The following is a 20,236-nucleotide window of genomic DNA, read 5'->3' on the forward strand; positions in this document are numbered from 1 at the left end:
GTCTGTCTGATACCAGGCACTGTTATAGCAATCGTCAAGGTGGTCTGGGGTGTGGCTCTGGCCCTGGCCATAGGTATGGTGGAACCCATACCATGGCTGCTGCTGCCTGTGTTGCTAAAGCAACTGACCCTGTGGATTCTACTGAGGTGTGTCCAGAGCAACACAGTCTGCTGGACTCCTTCATCTGTGATTCCTCAGTCTGCTTCCGTGGTTAATCACAAGAATGTGTGTGAGCGCTTAGTGGCTAAGTCATATCTGACTCTTCGTTCATGGGAATTCCCAGGCAAGAATACTGGAGTGGGTTGCCATTTCCTTCTCCAGGGAACCTTCCCAATCCAGAGAATGAACCCGTGTCTCCTGTGTCTCTTGCATTGTGGCAGATTCTTTACTGTCATTGGGAAGCCAATCACAAGAATAATTCCATCCTTTATAGGAGCTATGACAAGCTTATCCAAGGTTAACCTGGAAAACATGAAGTTCAAATCTGATATACTTCTCAGCTGATGAAAATAGCCAGGAATGTGTTAAAAATTATAGATAGTTTATCTTTGACACCAATATATTTGTTTTCTACTGTTGATCAATATCTTTCATATGCAACAATGTTAAGTTAATTTTTAATGAACTTATTTTCTCATATTCAGTATTATTTTACTATGTTTACATTAATCTGCATGTCTCTGTGGGAAATTGCATTTGGATATTCCTTTGTTTGCTTTCTTTTTCGGAGAAAATCATTTTCTAAAAGAGTACGGCTATGACCATCAGTTCTTTATAACAACATGAGTATAAAAACTGTGTTTATAGGAAGCATTATTATTCATATGTAAACACATTAAATGGCATGTCACACAATAATAGCCCTATTTTCTATGACATATGCAACAAGTATCTATCTTTGGCTTGTTTTTCAAAAATTCTGCAGTTAGTTTGTATCTTCAGGTTTGTGCCTTAGGGTCGTGTAAATGGTTTACTCTTCCTCTCCTATTTCTTGCTCTTCCTCTGAATTTAACAGAAAAAGAATACAATGCATACTTTCATCTTTGCTGGGTCTGTTCACATTTTAGTAATGAGATCTACCAGAAAAAGCCCCTGGCTCCCTTCTTGGTAAACAATGTTTCAGCAGGCTAGATCACCACCTTTCACTTGCGTAAGGGATATTCATGTTGTTCTTTCACTTCCAATTTGAATAAAACAAAATGACTTTTCTAAATTACCCTAGCTTTCTTCCCGAGGCAAGTGAGGAAAAGAAATCTCCATTAATAAGACATCAGTGAAGAGCAGAACATCTGAATATTCCAGGCATCATCCAGACAGTACTCTCAGATATCAACACATATGGCTAGAAGCACTCCAGATATTTCAAAAAATTTATTATTCCTTGCAGAACTTTCGACAGTATAACACTTTACATTATAAGAAGTCCTATTTCATTGTCTCAGCAACTGCTTTAAAGAATTCTCCTCCAATTTTTCCTGTGGGATGGTGGATTTTTCTCAAAGGACCTTGAATAACTGACACATGATCAAATAATGAATAATAAAAAAGATATTAATCGCAAATAAGGGATTGAAATCCTGTAGCTAGAAGAGTGGCTGGTACATAGTGTCTAATAAATATTTTGAACAAATAAATTAAGGACACTGAATAATGTCATAAAATGTCTCCCTGGAATTTCATATTTTACTTTAACAGATGATGAGAAAGTAGGAATATAAACTATCTTCAGAGTCTTGTTGTGCAAATAATGTTATTTCACCCAGAAAGTATTGATTGTCTCATTGTGTGCTCTCAGTAGCGTACTCAGAATGGAACACAGCTTTATAAGAGGAAAAGCGACTTTCTCAGGCCTCACTCAACGGTGCTATGGCTGCAAAGAGATTGAAGACAAGAATTATATGACTCTGAATATGGAGGTAGGGCAGATCAAAACTACTTTTTAATTAATAATGGACTAAATGTACGAAGATAGAACCTATTTTCTCACAAGTGAATACTGTTTTTTATCTCCATGGCGCACTCTCCTTATAGTTGCCTTCAGAACAGAATTCAATACGTGCATGAGTAATTATGTGTTCCCTGTGCTGATACCCAGCAGCCTTGGGAGGACAGCTCACTCCAGACCCCGAGGACAACTGTGAGAGCAATAGAACACTGAAAAGGCAGAGCAGTGTGGAGGGGCAGGGGGATGGATGGAGGCGTCCTCAGACCTCTACTTAGGCTGATGGAAGAGGAACCCTACTTTGGAACAAATTTGACATGCTGTGATAGAGAAAAGCAAAAAAATCCTGCCCAATCTCTGCAGAAAGATCAATTTTAATAGTTTTAATAGTTTTACTGAGGTGTACTTGATATGCAGAAAAACTGCATATGCTTAAAGGACTGGGTACCCTTTGATGAATTTTGACATATGACTAAACCTGTGACACTGTCATCACAGCCAAGGTGATAAACATATCCTTCAGCTCCAAAAGATTCCTCCTGCCCTTTCCTTTCTCTTATTGTTATTGAGGTAGGTACACTCAACATGAGATCTACACTTTTAGCAAACTTCTGAGCACACAAGACAGTATTGCTAACTACAGGTGCAATGTAGAGTAGCAGATCTCTGGAACTTACTCATCTTGTATAACTGAAACTTTATACATTTTGGGTAGCAACTCCTCGTTTCTCCCTCTCCCCCCAGCCCTTGACTACCTCCATTCCACTCTACTTTATGAGTTGATTATTTCAGATGCCTCATATAAGAATTATGCTCTATGTTTCCTTCTGAGACTGACTTGTTTCACTTAGCAATTAAATGTCCTCCAGATTCAACCATGTTGTCACAAAGGCAGAATTTACTTCTTTTTTAATATGTGTGTATTCTTAGGCATTCAGTCATGTCTGACTCTTTGTGATCCTTTGGACTGTAGCCTGCTAGGCTCCTCTGTCCATGGGATTTTTCAGGCAAGAATACTGGGATGGGTTGCCATTTTCTTCTCCAGGGGATCTTCCTGATCCAAAGACCAAACACATGTCTCCTGTGGTCCTGCATGGCAAATAGATTCTTTACCCACTGAGCCATCAGGGAAGCCCTTCTTTTTTAGGGCTGACTAATATTCCACTGTATATCTATACTGCATTTTTTTAATACACTCATCCATCAATAGACACTTGGATTTCTTATGTGGCATTACTATTGTTAATAATGCTTCCTTAAACATGGGAGTGCAGATATCTTTTCCAGATCCTAATTTCAATTCTTTTGACTACATACCTGGTTATATGCCCAAAAGTGGGATTGTTGTATTATATATTAGTTCCATTTTTATGTTTTTGAACAACTGTCATGCTACAACATTTTATATTACCAAAAACAGTGTACAAAGCTTCCAATATCTCCACATTTTTTGGATCTAGTGGTCGAAAGAATCTGCCTGCCAATACAGGAGATGTAAGAGACACGGGTTTGATCCCCGGGTTGGAAAGATCCCCATGAGGAGGACAAAGGAACCCACTCTATATTCTTACCTGGAGAATCCCATGGACAGAGGAGACTGGGGGGCTACAGTCCATAGAGTTGCAAAGAGTCAGACACGACTGAAGCAACTTAGCATGCAGCACACAAGAAGAGCAAATACATAAGCCAATGTTTTATTCTATAAAAAGGTTGTACATTTTCCTAAAAATAACAAAAAGAAGCATAATTTCAGATAAAAGTACAGGTGCTTTTATAGTAGCATTTAAACATGCAATGTGTCAGTATATCCATTATGAAAAGTTGAAGGACTATTTCCATTGAGGAGAGAAATTATATAAAAAATACATAAGCATTTTGGCAGAATTCTTACTTTAGTTAAGTTATCTGCCCATGCACTTATAAACCCACATGAAGAGTCAGCATTCTGTAAAAATTCCATAAAACCAGGTCTAGGAATTTTCACTAACTATCCTGCTTTGATGCAGTTTTGAAAATGTAGTAAAGATTTATTACTGGAGTCTTATACTTTAGTTTAAGAAGCCTAACCTGAAAGAAAAATAAAATCTAGCCTATGAGAGTCTCTTTGATAAAATCAAATGAGCTTAAGAAAGTTTTATTATTCAAATTACATATTTTGGGCTTTGGGTGCATTGGTGGTAAAGAACCTGCTTCCCACTGCAGGGGTTGTAAGAGACTCGAGTTTGATCCCTAAGTCAGAAAGATCTCCAGGAGGAGGGCATGCGACCCACTCCTGTATTCATATTTGGAGAATCCTTTGGACAGAGGAGCCTGGCGGGCTATGGTCATAGAGTAGCAAAGAGTCAGACACAGCTGAAGCGACTTAGCACACACACATATTATGTAAATTGTCATGAATTACCAACTCAGCACCTTCCTATGATTTGCCCTACCCACCACTGAAGGCGTATAAAAGGCCCTGGGAAAAGTGATATTCAGACTGAGGACACTTGTTCCTTGATTTTCCATTAAACCTGCAACTTCTGATAGCTTGTGCCTCTACAGCAACTACTTTGGTGGCCCAGGCTGTGGCTATGGCTATGGCTAAGGCAGGTGTAGCTTTGACAGGTGTCATCCACCTTGCTAAGGCAGATACTTGTCCTACTGATCTTACTGAGAAACTACTAGAGACATTCCAGGACTCCTGAGTTCCCTGACTCCACTTTCTGTGTTATTTTTAGGAAATAGAGATTATTTCATTTCCAGGTTACTAGGAAGGAAAGAATCCTTGAAATTTTACTGTTTCATCTCAGTTGACTAATCATCTGAAATATCTTCCATTATCAAACAAAATATTTCTCCTGTTACTGTATACAATTATTACTCTGAGTATGAGAATAGACTCACTTCAGTCGCTCAGTCGTGTCCGATTCTTTGGGATTCCATGAGCCGCAGCACACCAGGCCTCCCTGTCCATTATCAACACCCAGAGCCTACCCAAACCCATGTTCATTGTGTCGGTGATGCCATCCAACCATCTCATCCTCTATCGTCCCCTTCTTCTCCTGCCTTCATCTTTCCAAACATCAGGGTCTTTTCAAGTGAGTCAGCTCTTCTCAACAGGTGGCCAAATTATTGGAGTTTCAGCTTCAACATCAGTCCCTCCAGTGAACACCCAGGACTAATCTCCTTTAGGATGGACTGGTTGGATCTCCTTGCAGTACAAGGGACTCTCAAGAGTCTTCTCCAACACCACAGTTCAGAAGCATCAATTCTTCGGCACTCAGCTTTCTTTATAGTCCAACTTTCACATCCATACATTACCACTGGAAAAAAAAAAAACATAGCCTTGACTAGATGGACCTTTGTTGGCAAAGTAATGTCTCTGCTTTTGAATATGCTATCTAGGTTGGTCATAATTTTTCTTCCGAGGAGCAAGTGTCTTTTAATTTCATGGCTGCAATCACCATCCGCAGTGATTTTGGAGCCCAGAAAAATAGTCAGCCACTGTTTCCACTATTTCCCCATCTATTTGCCATGAAGTGATGGGACTGGATGCCATGATCTTAGTTTTCTGAATGTTGAGCTTTGAGCCAACTTTTTCACTCTCTCTTTCACTTTCATCAACAGGCTCTTCAGTTCTTTTTCACTTTCTGCCATAAGGGTGGTGTCATCTGCATATCTGAGGTTAGTGATATTTCTCCTGGCGATCTTGATTTCAGCTTGTGCTTCCTCCAGCCCAGTGTTTCTTATGATGTACTCTGCATATAAGTGAAAAAACAGGGTGACAATATACAACCTTGATGTACTCCTTTTCCTATTTGGAACCAGTCTGTCGTTTCATGTCTAGTTCTAACTGTTGCTTCCTGACCTGTTTACAGGTTTCTCAAGAGGCAGGTGAAGTGGTCTGGTATTCCCATCTCTTTCAGAATTTTCCACAGTTTATTGTGATCCTCACAGTTAAAGGCTTTGGCATAGTCAATAAAACAGAAGTAGATGTTTTTTCTGGAACTCTGTTGCTTTTTTCCATGATCCAGATGATGTTGGTAATTTGATCTCTGGTTCCTCTGCCTTTTCTAAAACCAGCTTGAGCATCTGGAAGTTCACAGTTGACGTATTACTGAAGCCTGACTTGGAGAATTTTGAGCATTACTTTACTAGCATGTGAGATGAGTGCAATCGTGTGGTAGCTTGAGAATTCTTTGGCATTGCCTTTGTTTGGGATTGGAATGAAAACTGACCTTTTCCAATCCTGTGGCCACTGTTGAGTTTTCCAACTTTGCTGACATATTGAGTGCAGCACTTTCACAGCATCATATTTTAGAATTTGAAATAGCTCAACTGGAATTCCATCGCCTCCACTAGCTTTGTTCATAGTGATGCTTCCTAAGGCCCACCTGACTTCACGTTCCAGGAAGTCTGGCTCTAGGTGAGTGGGAGTGATCACACCTTCATGATTATCTGGGTAGTGAAGATCTTTTTTGTACAGTGCTTCTGTGCATTCTTGCCACCTCTTCAATCATTGGAAAAGACTCTGAGTCTGGGCAAGATCAAAGGCAAAAGGAGAAAGGGGTGGCAGAGCATGAGATGGTTAGATAGCATCACCAGCTCAATGGACATGAAGCTGAGCAAATTCCAGGAGCCAGTGGTGGTGGCCCAGATGGTAAAGAATCTGCCTGCAATGCAGGAGAACCAGGTTCCATCCCTGAGTCAGGAATATCCCCTGAAGAAGGAAATGGCAACCCACTCCAATATTCTTGCCTGGAGAATTCCATGTAGAGAGGAACCTAGTGGGCTACAGCTCATGCAGTTGGAAAAGAATTGGACACAACTGAGTGACTAATGCTTTCACTTTCAGTTTCCAGGAGATAGTGAAGGACAGGGAAGCCTTAAGTGCAGTCCATGGGATCACAAAGAGTTTGACACGACTTAGCAACTGAACAACAAACACAAAAATCCTTCATGCGGGAAAAAAAAAATTCAATCAGAATAATATAATTTCAACATTAGTCTGTTGAAGACTCATTTTGATTTAACATTTTGTTTCATTTCAACCTCCATTTAAAATTATAAACTTTTCCCCAAATTACTGGTAAGGGCAAAGCCATTTTAACAATATGAAATATCATTATGTTGTGTGATACAGATATTATTAAGACTAATATAGAATTGCAAAATTTAAATCTTCTGTATTGACAACATTGCACGTCTAACATGACTTTTTAAAATATCTGTTGCATGCACAAGTGTGAGGGTGTTATTGTGACAGAAACATTGTCTTCCTCCATATGTTAAGAAGTTGAAACATAAGAATAAGTTATTTCTAAACGAAACTTGCTTTTAATAAAACCGTACTCACTGCAACCATTTACATATTATCATATTAAAACAGTAGCCCCCAGGCTAAGATTTGAAATAATGTGTAAACGTCACAGCAGTGCTCTTATACCCTGTCATCATATTCTGTGTACTTGTGTGTTTGGCCATTTCCTTCTTTTATATATTTGGATATTTAGGATTGTACTTCTTGGTGGTATGCTTAGACTTTCCACTTCACATTCTTTAAATTATCCTCTATGTCCCATCTCTGAGTGATGGTAGCACAGAGTAGGTCTGCACATTATTTTGTCATTGAGAATCTCTAGAAAGTACCACCCCATTACCACTTCAGCACAGCAGGCATTCAAAATTAAATCACTGCTTTTGCAGAACAGTAGTTTTGAATTTTATATTTTCAAATTCTCTGTTGAAGCTATCAAACTTATTTTTATATTGAATGCAACCTTCCTTAAGACTCTATCAGGAAACAAAATCAGAATAATATAATTTCAATATTAGTCTGTTGAAGACTCATTTTGATTTGACATTTTGTTTCATTTCATCCTTCATTTAAAATTATAAACTTTTCCCCAAATTACTGGTAGGGGCAAAGCCATTTTAACAATATGAAATATCAATATGTTATGTGATACAGATATTATTAAGACTAATATAGAATTGCAAAATTAAATTTATTCTAAAAACTGGGTCATAAGATTCAATAAGAACATTTATGGTTTGCCATAAAGTACTAGAAGTCAGGTCTCACTTTCTCAGTATGAAAAATGTTTTAATTCATGTATCCCTAGTATAATAGAGTTTTCTCAAATGGCTTTCTAAAAATATTACAGTGATGATGTTATGAAAGACAAATCAAATAATAGTAAGAACACACAGCACCACTGATGAAATTTACATGGTTCCATCACCAAAGGCAGTGCCTGGCAGTTATAAGAAATCAAGTTCTTTTCATTTTCAGATTTTTTTAATGAATAAACAGAAAATAAATGAATCAATGAATAAGGCTGACAATTCTTTGTTAATCCTTTATGTGACTTTAAAGTTGTTTTAAAATTGAGAGTTTAATTTTAAAATTAAAAGCATGTGAAAAAACATGGCTATTCAAATGTATATATATTTATCTTTCTCCAGAGCCTCAACACTCAAATAATTCTATTTCATCCAATTGGTATCATTCATATCCTTCCCAGGGAAACCTCGGAGGGAAAGGTGAATTCAGTAGCTGTGGGAGAGAAGAGGGTTTGTACTCCACCATCTTACCTTACCTTCCGAAGGCCATGAGAACCTGGAAGACATGTGCAAAATATCAAATCACTCTCTGATGATTCTGATAAGAGAATTGCATTATGTGTTTAAAATTGTCTAATATAATAAGCTAAAATTACTTTTTATACCTAGATTGAAAATGTCATCAGTTCTCTCATATGTTCTTGATAACCTTCTTAAGTGATACTGTGCAAGCGCCATTGCTTCAGTAGATTTCAGCCAATTGGACAAATACTACCTCTCCTTTTTAGTTCACATAAAGATATAACCAGGAGCTACCCAGGTGGCTGGTAAAGAATCTCCCTGCTAATGCAGGAGATACAAGAGATGCAAACTTGATCTCTGGGTTGGGAAGATCCCCTGGAGGAGGAAATGACAATCTACTCCAGTAATCTTGTCTAAAGAATCCCATGACAGAGGATCCTGGTGGGCTGCAGTCCATGGGGTCATAAAGAGTCAGACATGACTGAGTGACTGAACATGCACAGATATAACCGATGTTGGCAAGAAAAACAAAACCCAGCTGAGTTATAAAAAGTAAATATTCAATTAAACATGAAAACCTGTAGCATGCTCTCCTATAAACAAGAAATATTTCTCTGTATGCAGCAAGAACATCCAGTGGATTCCTAAGCATAACATCTATCTTAGGATACAAAAGGGCCCTCTGGCTACTGATAAATTAACCTGTACATGTATCTTTCAGAGACAACCCAGAAAAGTAAGAGGAAACCCTAGGAACCTCACAGTGATGAAGAAGAAGATTACAGAGAAAACAACTCCACCAGGATCATTAAACTGAGACTTCCTCATTTTCCACATCTATTTCAATAGGATTTAATCACACTGTGCAGATGAATGCATAAAATGCCATCAATTTGTACTAATAAATATATTAAAAGCTTTCTGGATTTGGAACCATGATAAATTAATTAAAAAATAATATATAATATAAAATAAATGCTAATATCATGGGTAAATGTCAACTTCATGAAATATGATCAAACATACATTGAAAAAATTAAAATCATATTGAAAGAACAGGCGTATTAATAGTAGGAGAGAACTGTATTTGTAGTTAGTCAATTAGTCAATGCCATTAGTCAATGAAAAACATTTTGGTGTGAAAAATATTTTGCTCTAACTGAAAACAGTTCTTAAAATTTATAGACATAGAACTTCAAAAACTTTCCATTTCCAACTGTCCACTGCATATCTGATTATGTACTGGAAGTTAATATTCTTTAAATGGAAATGGGGGAAAAAACACAGTAATGTTTTATATGTTTCATGGAATTATATAGCACCTTACCCAAGATATTAAATATACATTTTATGTAGGTCACATCCAATAGTCATGCACGGATGTGAGTTGAACCATAACAAAGCCTGAGTGCTGAAAAATTGATGCTTTCAAACTGTGATGCTGGAGAAGACTCTTGAGAGTCCCTTGGACTGCAAAGAGATCAAACCAATCAATCTTAAAGGAAATCAACCCTGAATATTCATTGGAAGGACTGATAGTGAAGCTGAAACTCCACAATTTTGACCACCTAATGCGAAGAGCCAGCTCACTGGAAAAGACCCTGATGCTGGGAAAGATGGAAGGCAAAAGGAGAAGGGGACAAAAGGACGAGATGGTTAGATAGCATTACCGACTCAGTGATCATGAATTTGAGCACACTCCAGAGACTAAGCACACAGCACACCGGAAGATAGTGAACGAAGAGGAAACCTGGAGTCCTTGAGATCTCAAAGAGATAAAAATGACTTAAGGACTGAACAACAAATGTAGGTCACATAGAATAGACAAAACTGTTCAAAATAGAATAGAATCTTCCCTTAATACAAGTGACTAGATCGCAAGAACCCAAGCATCGTTATCAAGTATTCATGGCTTGGGGAAATTACGTCACATAATGAAAGAAACAGAGATTCATAAGAAGCTCTATTGTAAATTAACCTGAAATATGAGGTCAACGTTGTCTGTGGCTAATCCCATCTATTACTTATTTAAAATTACTTATATAAAATGTCCTTTGCAGATGGTGACACTCAAAGTCAGGAAATTCATTTTCTGCTCCTCAGTGAAAACTTCCACTAATAACAACCATTTTAGCAGCAACTACTATGGCAGTCTGGGCTACAGGTAGAATAGTCTGAAATGGAATGATAAAACTTTAAAAATAATTTAAGAATTTCTAGCAATAATGAATCTAGGTAACTATAATCAAGTGTAAAAATTAGTAGATGAAAGTCAATGAGAAAGATTGTAACATGAACCCAACTAGCAATGCCAATATTATTAAATATGAAAAACAAGACAAACATACCATGTGCCTCTTAATATTATAAAAAAGAAAGTACACAAAGCACCTATAAAGTATTTTTTATCAAAAATAAGAAGGAAATGACCAGAATTATATCAACACTTTACTTTCACCTGCCAGGAGAGAGATGATATAAGGAATAGAGGAATATATGAGAAGAAAAACCAGGAAGACATCAGGTCAGTTCAGATCAGTCGCTCACTCGTGTCCGACTCTTGCAACCCCATGAAAAGCAGCATGCCAGGCCTCGCCATCCAACATCAACTCCTGGAGTTCACTCAAACTCATGTGCATAGGGTCGGAAATGCCATCCAGCAATCTCATTCTCTGTCGTCCCCTTCTCCTCCTGCCCCCAATCCCTCCCAGCATCAGAGTCTTTCCAATGAGTCAACTCTTCCCATGAGGTGGCCAAAGTATTGGAGTTTCAGCCTCAGCATCAGTCCTTCCAATGAACACCCAAGACTAGTCTCCTTTAGGATGAACTGGTTAGATCTCCTTGCAGTCCAAGGGACTCTCAAGAGTCTTCTCCAACACCACAGTTCAAAAGCATCAGTTCTGCACTCAGCTTTCTTCACAGTCCATCTCTCACATCCATACATGACCACTGGAAAAACCAGAGCCTTGACCAGATGGACCTTTGTTAACAAAGTAATGTATCTGCTTTTTAATATGCTATTTAGGTTGGTCACAACTTTGCTTCCAAGGAGTAAGCATCTTTTAATTTCATGGCTGCAATTACCATCTGCAGTGACTTTGGAGCCCCCCAAAATAAAGTCTGACACTATTTCCACTGTTTCCCCATCTATTTCCCATGAAGTGATGGGACCAGATTCCATGATCTTAGTTTTCTCAATGTTCACTTTTAAGTCAAGTTTTCACTCTCCTCTTTCATCAGGAGGCTTTTTAGTTCCTCTTCCCTTTCTGCCATAAGGTGGTGTCATCTGCATATCTGAGATTATTGATACTTCTCCCGGCAATCTGGATTCCAGCTTGTGCTTCTTCCAACCCAGCGTTTCTCATGATGTACTCTGCATATAAGTTAAATAAGCAGGGTGACAATATACAGCCTTGATGTACTTCTTTTCCTATTTGGAACTAGTCTGTTATTCCATGTCCAGTTCTAACTGTTGCTTCCTGACCTGCATATAGGTTTCTCAAGAGGCAGGTCAGGTGGTCTGGTATTCCCATCTCTTTCAGAATTTTCCACAGTTTATTGTGATCCACACAGTCAAAGGCTTTGGCATAGTCAATAAAGCTAAAATAGATGCTTTTCTGAAACTCTCTTGCTTTTATCATGATGCAACAGATGTTGGTAATTTGATGTCTGGTTCCTCTGCCTTTTCTAAAACCAGCTTGAACATCTGGAAGTTCACAGTACATGTATTGCTGAAGCCTGGCTTGGAGAATTTTGAGCATTACTTTACTAACATGTGAAATGAATGCTGTTGTGTGGTAGTTTGAGCATTCTTTAACATTGCCTTTCTTTGGGATTGGAATGAAAACTGGCCTTTTCCAGTCCTATGGCCACTGTTGAGTTTTCCAAATTTGCTGTCATATTGAGTGCAGCACTTTCACAGCATCATCTTTCAGGATTTGAAATAGCTCAACTGAAATTCCATCACCTCCACTAGCTTTGTTCGTAGTCATACTTTCTAAGGCCCACTTCACTTCACATTCTGGGATGTCTGGCTCTATGTGAGTGATCACATCATCGTGGCTATCTGGATGGAAAAGATCTTTTTTGTATAGTTCTTCTGGGTATTCTTGTCATCTCTTCTTGATAACTTCTGCTTCTGTTAGGTCCATACAATTTCTGTCCTTTATTGAGCCCATCTTCATTTTGGGGGGCTCCAAAATCACTGCAGATGGCGATTGCAGCCATGAAATTAAAAGACGCTTGCTCCTTGGAAGAAAAGTTATGACCAACCTAGATAGCATATTCAAAAGCAGATACATTACTTTGCCAACAAAGGTCCATCTAGTCAAGGCTATGGTTTTTCCTGTGGTCATGTATGGATGTGAGAGTTGGACTGTGAAGAAGGCTGAGCACCGAAGAATTGATGCTTTTGAACTGTGGTGTTGGAGAAGACTCTTGAGAGTCCCTTGGACTGCAAAGAGACCCAACCAATCCATTCTGAAGGAGATCAGCCCTGGGATATCTTTAGAGGGAATGATGCTAAGCCTGAAACTCCAGTACTTTGGCCATCTCATGCGAAGAGTAGACTCATTGGAAAAGACTCTGATGCTGGGAGGGATTGGGGGCAGGAGGAGAAGGGGACGACTGAGGATGAGATGGCTGGATGGCATCACGGACTCGATGGACGTGAGTCTGAGTGAACTCTGGGAGTTGGTGCTGGACAGGGAGGCCTGGCGTGCTGCGATTCATGGGGTCGCAAAGAATCAGACACGACTGAGTGACTGAACTGAACTTGCATGAAATGTTCCCTTGGTATCTCTAATTTTCTTGAAGAGATCTCTAGTCTTTCCCATTCTATGAACTGAAGTGAAGTGAAGTGAAGTCACTCAGTCGTGTCTGACTCTTTGTGACCCCATGGACTGTAGCCTACCAGGCTCCTCTGTCCATGGAATTTTCCAGGCAATAGTCCTGGAGTGGATTGCCATTTCCTTCTCAGGGGATCTTCCCAACCCAGGGATCAAACCCGGGTTTCCCGCATTGTAGACAGACACTTTACCATCTGAGCCACCAGGGAAGTCCCATTCTATAGTTTGCCTCTATTTCTTTGCATTGATTGCTGAGGAAGGCTTTCTTATCTCTCCTTGCTATTCTTTGGAACTCTGTATTCAAATGGAATATCTTTCCTTTTCTCCTTTGATTTTTGATTCTCTTATTTTCACAGTTATTTGTAAGGCCTCCTCAGACAGCCATTTTGCTTTTTCTGCATTTCTTTTCCATGGAGATGGTCTTGATCCCTGTCTCTTGTACAATGTCACGAACCTCATTCCATAGTTCTTCAGGGACTCTGACTATCAGATCTAGTCCCTTAAATCTATTTCTCACTTCCACTGTATAATCATAAGGGATTTGATTTAGGTCATACCTGAATGGTCTAGTGCTTTTCCCTACTTTCTTCAATTTATGTCTGAATTTGGCAATAAGGAGTTCTTGATCTGTGCCACAGTCAGCTCCGGGTTTTGTTTTTGCTGACTTTATAGAGCTTCTCCATCTTTGGCTGCAAAGAATATAATTAATCTGATTTTGGTGTTGACCATCTGATGATGTCCATGTGTAGAGTCTTCTCCTGTGTTGTTGGAAGAAGGTGTTTGCTATGACCAATGCGTTCTCTTGGCAGAACTCTATTGCCTTTGCCCTGCTTCATTCCGCACTCCAAGGCCAAATTTGCCTGTTACTCCAGGTGTCTCTTGACTTCCTACTTTTGCATTCTGATCCCCTATAATGAAAAGGACATCTTTTTTGGGTATTAGTTCTAAAAGGTCTTGCAAGTCTTCATAGAACCATTCAACTTCAGCTTCTTCAGCATTACTGGTTGGGGCATAGGCTTGGATCACCATGATATTGAATGGTTTGCCTTGGAAATGAATAGAGACCCATTCTGTTGTTTTTCAGATTGCATCCAAGTACTGCATTTTGGACTCTTTGTTGATCATGATGGCTACTCCATTTCTTCTAAGGGATTCCTGCCCATAGTAGTAGATATAATGGTCATCTGAATTAAATTCACCCATTCCAGTCCATGTTAGTTCACTGGTTCCTAGAATGTTGACGTTCACTCTTGCCATCTCCTGTTTAACCATTTCTAATTTGCCTTGATTCATGGACTTGACATTTCAGGTTCCTATGCAATATTGCTTTTTACAGCATCGGACCTTGCTTCTATCACCAGTCATGTCCACAACTGGGTATTGTTTTTTCTTTGGCTCCATCCCTTCATTCTTTCTGGAATTATTTCTTCACTGATCTCCAGTAGCCTATTGGGCACCTACTGACCTGGGGAGTTCCTCATTCAGTATCCTATCACTTTGCCTTTTCATACTGTTCATGGGGTTCTCAAGGCAAGAATGTTGAAGTGTTTTGCCATTTCCTTCTCCATCAGCCACATCCAAAACTTAAGAATTTTATAAGACAATAATATACCATACTCAAAAAATGTTTTAAAAAGGACTGGAGACTTTTATATATTTCGGGAGAGTTTAGAGACATTATTATACCTAAATATAATGTGAGTCCCAACATGAAAAACTGACTATAAATAAATAAATTTGTGAACCAATCAAGGAAATCTGAGCATGAAATTAAGATTAGAGGATGCTAAGAAATCTTTTTTAAAAAACTTCATCTCTGTGATGATAGTATTATGTTAATAGACATACTTTTAAACTCATTTGTGATGGAGCCATACACCAAAATATTTATAAGAAAAAAATGATACATTGTCTTGGATTGGTTTTTAAATATTTGGCAAAAATAACAATACCTACAAAAGGCACATGGGGAAACAAGGAACTAATGGTGAAATATTGACAGTTATTAAGTCCTGAGGATATGTTTAAGATACTTCAAAATACTATTCTATTTGCTTTTAAGCCTGCATGAAATTTACTTGTTAAGGTAAATAATAACTATGGAAAAACTTACCTGACTCTAATAAAATAAGCTCTATTGGTAAGAAAGCTACTTTTCACTTTGTAGAAGATCCTCACATAACAAATGCAGAATTAATGATATAATTTTAAGTATCAACATTTTAGAACCCTGTCACTGCTTAAACTGGATAATAGTCACATAGTGGCTATGCTAAATAAATAAATGGTGAGTGAGGGTTTTCAAATGAGGTTAAGGAAAGCATATGAAAGGCACATGATTTGACTGTAGAAAAGCTGACTCAATAGCAAAGTCATCTTTCTTATGACTGCCTAATGAAGCAAAGATTCAGGAAGTGTACTAATGTAAATTAATAGGATACATGTGATCAACAAGCCCTATGATGTGTCCCACCCACAGTGGAGGGTGCATATAAGAGGACATGTGCAGATGGTGATATTCAGACTGTAGAGACAGATTCCCTGCTCTTCAAGCAAATCCTCCATTCCTGAAACCATGTGCTACTACGGAAACTACTATGGTGGCCTGGGTTATGGCTACAGTGGCCTGGGTTGTGGTTATGGGTGTGGCTATGGTAGTCTAGCCTGTGGCTATGGTGGCCTAGGCTGTGGCTATGGCACGTATGGGTATGGCTGCTGCCGTCCATCCTGTTGCAGAAGATACTGGTCATATGGGTTCTACTGAGAAACTTTGAGAGAAACTCAACTAATTGGTCCACCTAGGCTTCCTGGATCTGTCTTCTTGAGTTTTCCTATGAATAAATCCATTTTCTATTCTAAATGTCTACAACATCCTAAACTGTCTTAAAAAAAAAAAAAAGAAAGAAAGAAAGAGATCATATTCTGCAAGCCTCCTCTAGAGTAACTGAAATCCTCTGGAAAGTTCCACAATTTTTTTAAGCTTTTCCTCTGATATCATATAGTCTTTAAAATTTCTTACAATTTTGACAAACACCTCAAGTGATAAATGTTTAAATTAATTTTAATAAACCTCTATATCTTTGAATATATTAATTTATTGTGCTTGAGTTTATTTTTCTTCATTGTGTATGTGTACGTTTGTGTGTGTTTTGGTGTATTGGCAAATGGCATAATGTGAGGGTTAGTTTTATGTGCCAGCTTGACTAGGCTAAGAGATGTCCAAATAGCTGGTAAAACATTATTTCTAGGTGTCTGTGAAGGTGTTTCTGGAAGAGATTTGAATTAGATTTCCTTCACCAATATGGATGAGTGTTATCCAATCCACTGAGGACTTGACTAGAACAAAAAGGTAGACAAAGGGCAATTTTGTTGAATCCACTTGCCAGTGTAGGAGATACAAGAGATGCGGGTTCAATCCCTGGGTCAGGAAGATTCCCTGAAGTAGGAAATGGCAACCCACTCCAGTAATCTTGCCTGAAGGCTCCCATGGACAGAGGAGGCTGATGAGCTATAGTATATGAGGTCACAAAGAGTTGGATACAACTGAGTGACTGAGCGTGCACACACACATGCTTGAGCTAGAAAACTTCATTTTCTAAAGTTTAATTATTTTCATTGCCCTTTGACAGCAGCACTCCTCATTCTCAGTCTATTTTCATATAAAATAGGAGTCTACTTTAGTCTCTGAATCTATTTTCCAATAAAAACAACTCTGGTTTCCTTCTCTCCATTCTTCAGTTCAGTTCAGTCGCTCCGTCACATGCAACTATTTGTGATCCCATGAACCGCAGTACTCCAGGCCTCCCTGTCAATCACCAACTCCTGGAGTTCATCCAAACCCATGTCCATCGTGTCAGTGATGCCATCCCACCATCTCATCCTCTGTAGTCCCCTTCTCCTCCTGCCCTCAATCTTTCCCAGCATCAAGGTCTTTTCAAATGAGTCAGCTCTCCACATGAGGTGGCCAAAGTATTGGAGTTTCAGCTTCAACATCAGTCCTTCCAATAAACACCCAGGACTGATCTCCTTTACAATGGACTGGTTGGATCTCCTTGCAGTCCAAGAGACTCTCAAGAGTCTTCTCCAACACAATGCAAAAGCATCAATCCTTCTGTGCTCAGCTTTCTTTATAGTCCAACTCTTACATCCATATATGATGACTGGAAAAGCCATAGCCTTGACCAGACGGACCTTTGTTAGCAAAGTAATGTCTCTGCTTTTGAATATGCTATCTAGGTTGGTCATAACTTTCCTTCCAAGGAGCAAGCATCTTTTAATTTCATTGCTGCAATCACCATCTGCAGTGATTTTGGAGCCTAGAAAAATAAAGTCAGCCACTGTTTCCACTGTTTCCCCATCTCTGTTCTTCACATCAGTGTAAGTCCTTGAGTAGGTCTGGGTGAGTTTACTATTTTGTATGCAACTTATATTTTATTTATGAACCTATTCTCTGTTCATTAGATCAAATATCTCACATAGACTATAACCACTTTATTTTATAGTTACTATTTTATTAGTTTATAATATATTTTATATTCCCTTTTTGTAACTATAAATGGTATATAACCTTTAAAAATTGTGAATCATTATATTATGTACTTCAAGTTATATATTGTATAGCTATAAATTATACCATATAATAATTGAACAATTTAAAAAATTAAAAATAAAAGATCCTATACCATGCAGTTGGTGACGTTCAATCTGAGGAACAGATTCCCTCTTCTTGACTGAACCTTTCATTTCTGTCACCAAGAGTCATAATGGCAACCTCTATGGTGTTTTATCTCTGCTTATGGGCCATTCATCCTACAGCAGAGTATTCTTGTCCTATAGGTTCTATCTAGGTCCTTCCTGAGTAGCTTGATCCTCTGGACTCCTTCTCTTGTGTTCTGTAACTCAACCTCCACAGTCACATCAGACAACTTCATTTCTGACTACTGGGAAAAAGTAATACAGATTCAACATGCACCATTTTGGTTAACCAAAACCAAAAGAGTGTCTTCAAATTTATAGAAAAAATGTTACTTTTATCTTGTGTGTGTATGTGTATTAGTCACTCAGTTGTGTCCAACTCTTTGCAACCCCATGGACTGTAGGCTCCTCTGTCCATGGGATTCTTCAGTCAAGAATACTAGAGTGGTTAGCCATCCTCTTCTCCAGGAGAACTTTCTGACCCAGGGATCAAACTCTGGTCTCCTTCATTGGCAGGCAGTCTTTATTGTCTGAGCCACTAGGGAAGTCCTACTTTTATCTTGTATTAAAATTATTTTTTATCAGTATTATATTTATATTAATTTCCACTCCATCACTTCCCCCTTTTTAAATGTATATGTGTGTGCAGCATGGTGGCTCAGTGGATAAAGAACCTACCTGCAATGTAAGAGACACAGGAGACATGGGTTTGATTCCTGGGTCAGGAAGATCCCCTGGAGAAGGTCATGGCAACCCACTCTACTATTCTTACCTGGAGAATTCCATGGACAGAGGAGCCTCAAGGGCTACAATCCATAGAGCTGCAAAGAGTCAGGCATGACTGAAGCAACTGAGCATGAGTCCAAGTATGTGAAAAAGAGAGAAAGAGACAAAGAACAGAGACATGAGAGAAAAACAGGGAAAAGAGCCAAAGGACAAACACTGACTTGTCTCCTAAGGTTTTGATGTACTGGAAAACTCAAAGATCTGAGCCTCAGTTCTTTTTATCTAAGGTCATATGTATCCAGGCTTCATGTGATTCAGCAGCCACTGATTTACATTCACGTGCTAAATTTTAAATGAAACTTTTGCTCACCAAAATAATCCTTTTTCCTATCACCACATTTAAAACCCTTACCTTTGTTTATTTCTTTATAACTTAGTTTTGGCTGAATTGCAGTAAACTGTCTTCTGAAAAGAAATAACTTGCTCTTCTCACCTCACATGCTTCTATTTATCCTCTACATGTCATTCACAAAATAGTTCACAAAGCATCCTATGTCTGATGGCTGCTGACTCATTGCCTGAAGGTTGATGTTCACATTCTTCAGGAAGCATCTGCCCACGGCTCACCATCTCAGCTGGACAGTCTTCAATGCATGGAATGACTGCCTCTGTCTTATACTGCTGCTCCACCGTTTTGTGGCTCCACAGTTTCCCTTTGAAATCCCAAAAGTGAATGTGCCCACTTATTCTGTTTCTTTTTTTTTTTCTTAAAAAGACTAATAACATTGGGAAATGATAAAAAAAAAATAGGATTTTATGAAATATGATGTCAGACAAGCAAAATATAATTTTGATTAAATATATTTTTCTTCACATTTTTTAAGAAATTAATATATTTTACCCCAAAACTGTTTAGGCATCATTATATATGAAAAGTAAATACTATCATTGCAATTCTAATTAACTAACATAGATGTCAAGCATCATTTTGAAACCTGAAAATCGGTCATAATTATTTGAAGAAATGTGAAATGTTTCAATAATGTCAGATATATTCGACCCATTGAAGAAAATAATGATCAGTTTTCAATTTCAAAAGAAAGAAGTCACTTTTTTTCTTTTTTCTGAAAGTGTGGCTAATGTTCTTCTGCCATTTCTTGCATCTCATGGATGGGAAAGCAAGTGACAAAAGGAGACACTGGAACAATTGCTGTTGTTTAGTCACTAAGTCATGTCTGACTCTTTGTGACACTGTGGATTGCAGCATGACATATTCCTGGGTCCTCCACTATTTCCTAGAGTTTGCCCAAATTCATTTCTGAGTTAGTGATGCTATCTAACCAACTCACCCTCTTCTGCCCTCTTCTCCTTTTGTTGGTCAACCTTTCCCATCATTAGAGACTTTTCCAATGAGTTGACTCTTCATATCAAGTGGCCAAAGTATTGGAGCTTCAGT

This window comes from Oryx dammah, unplaced genomic scaffold, assembly GCF_014754425.2.
Source record: "Oryx dammah isolate SB20612 unplaced genomic scaffold, SCBI_Odam_1.1 HiC_scaffold_2, whole genome shotgun sequence".
In the NCBI taxonomy this organism is placed as follows: domain Eukaryota; kingdom Metazoa; phylum Chordata; class Mammalia; order Artiodactyla; family Bovidae; genus Oryx; species Oryx dammah.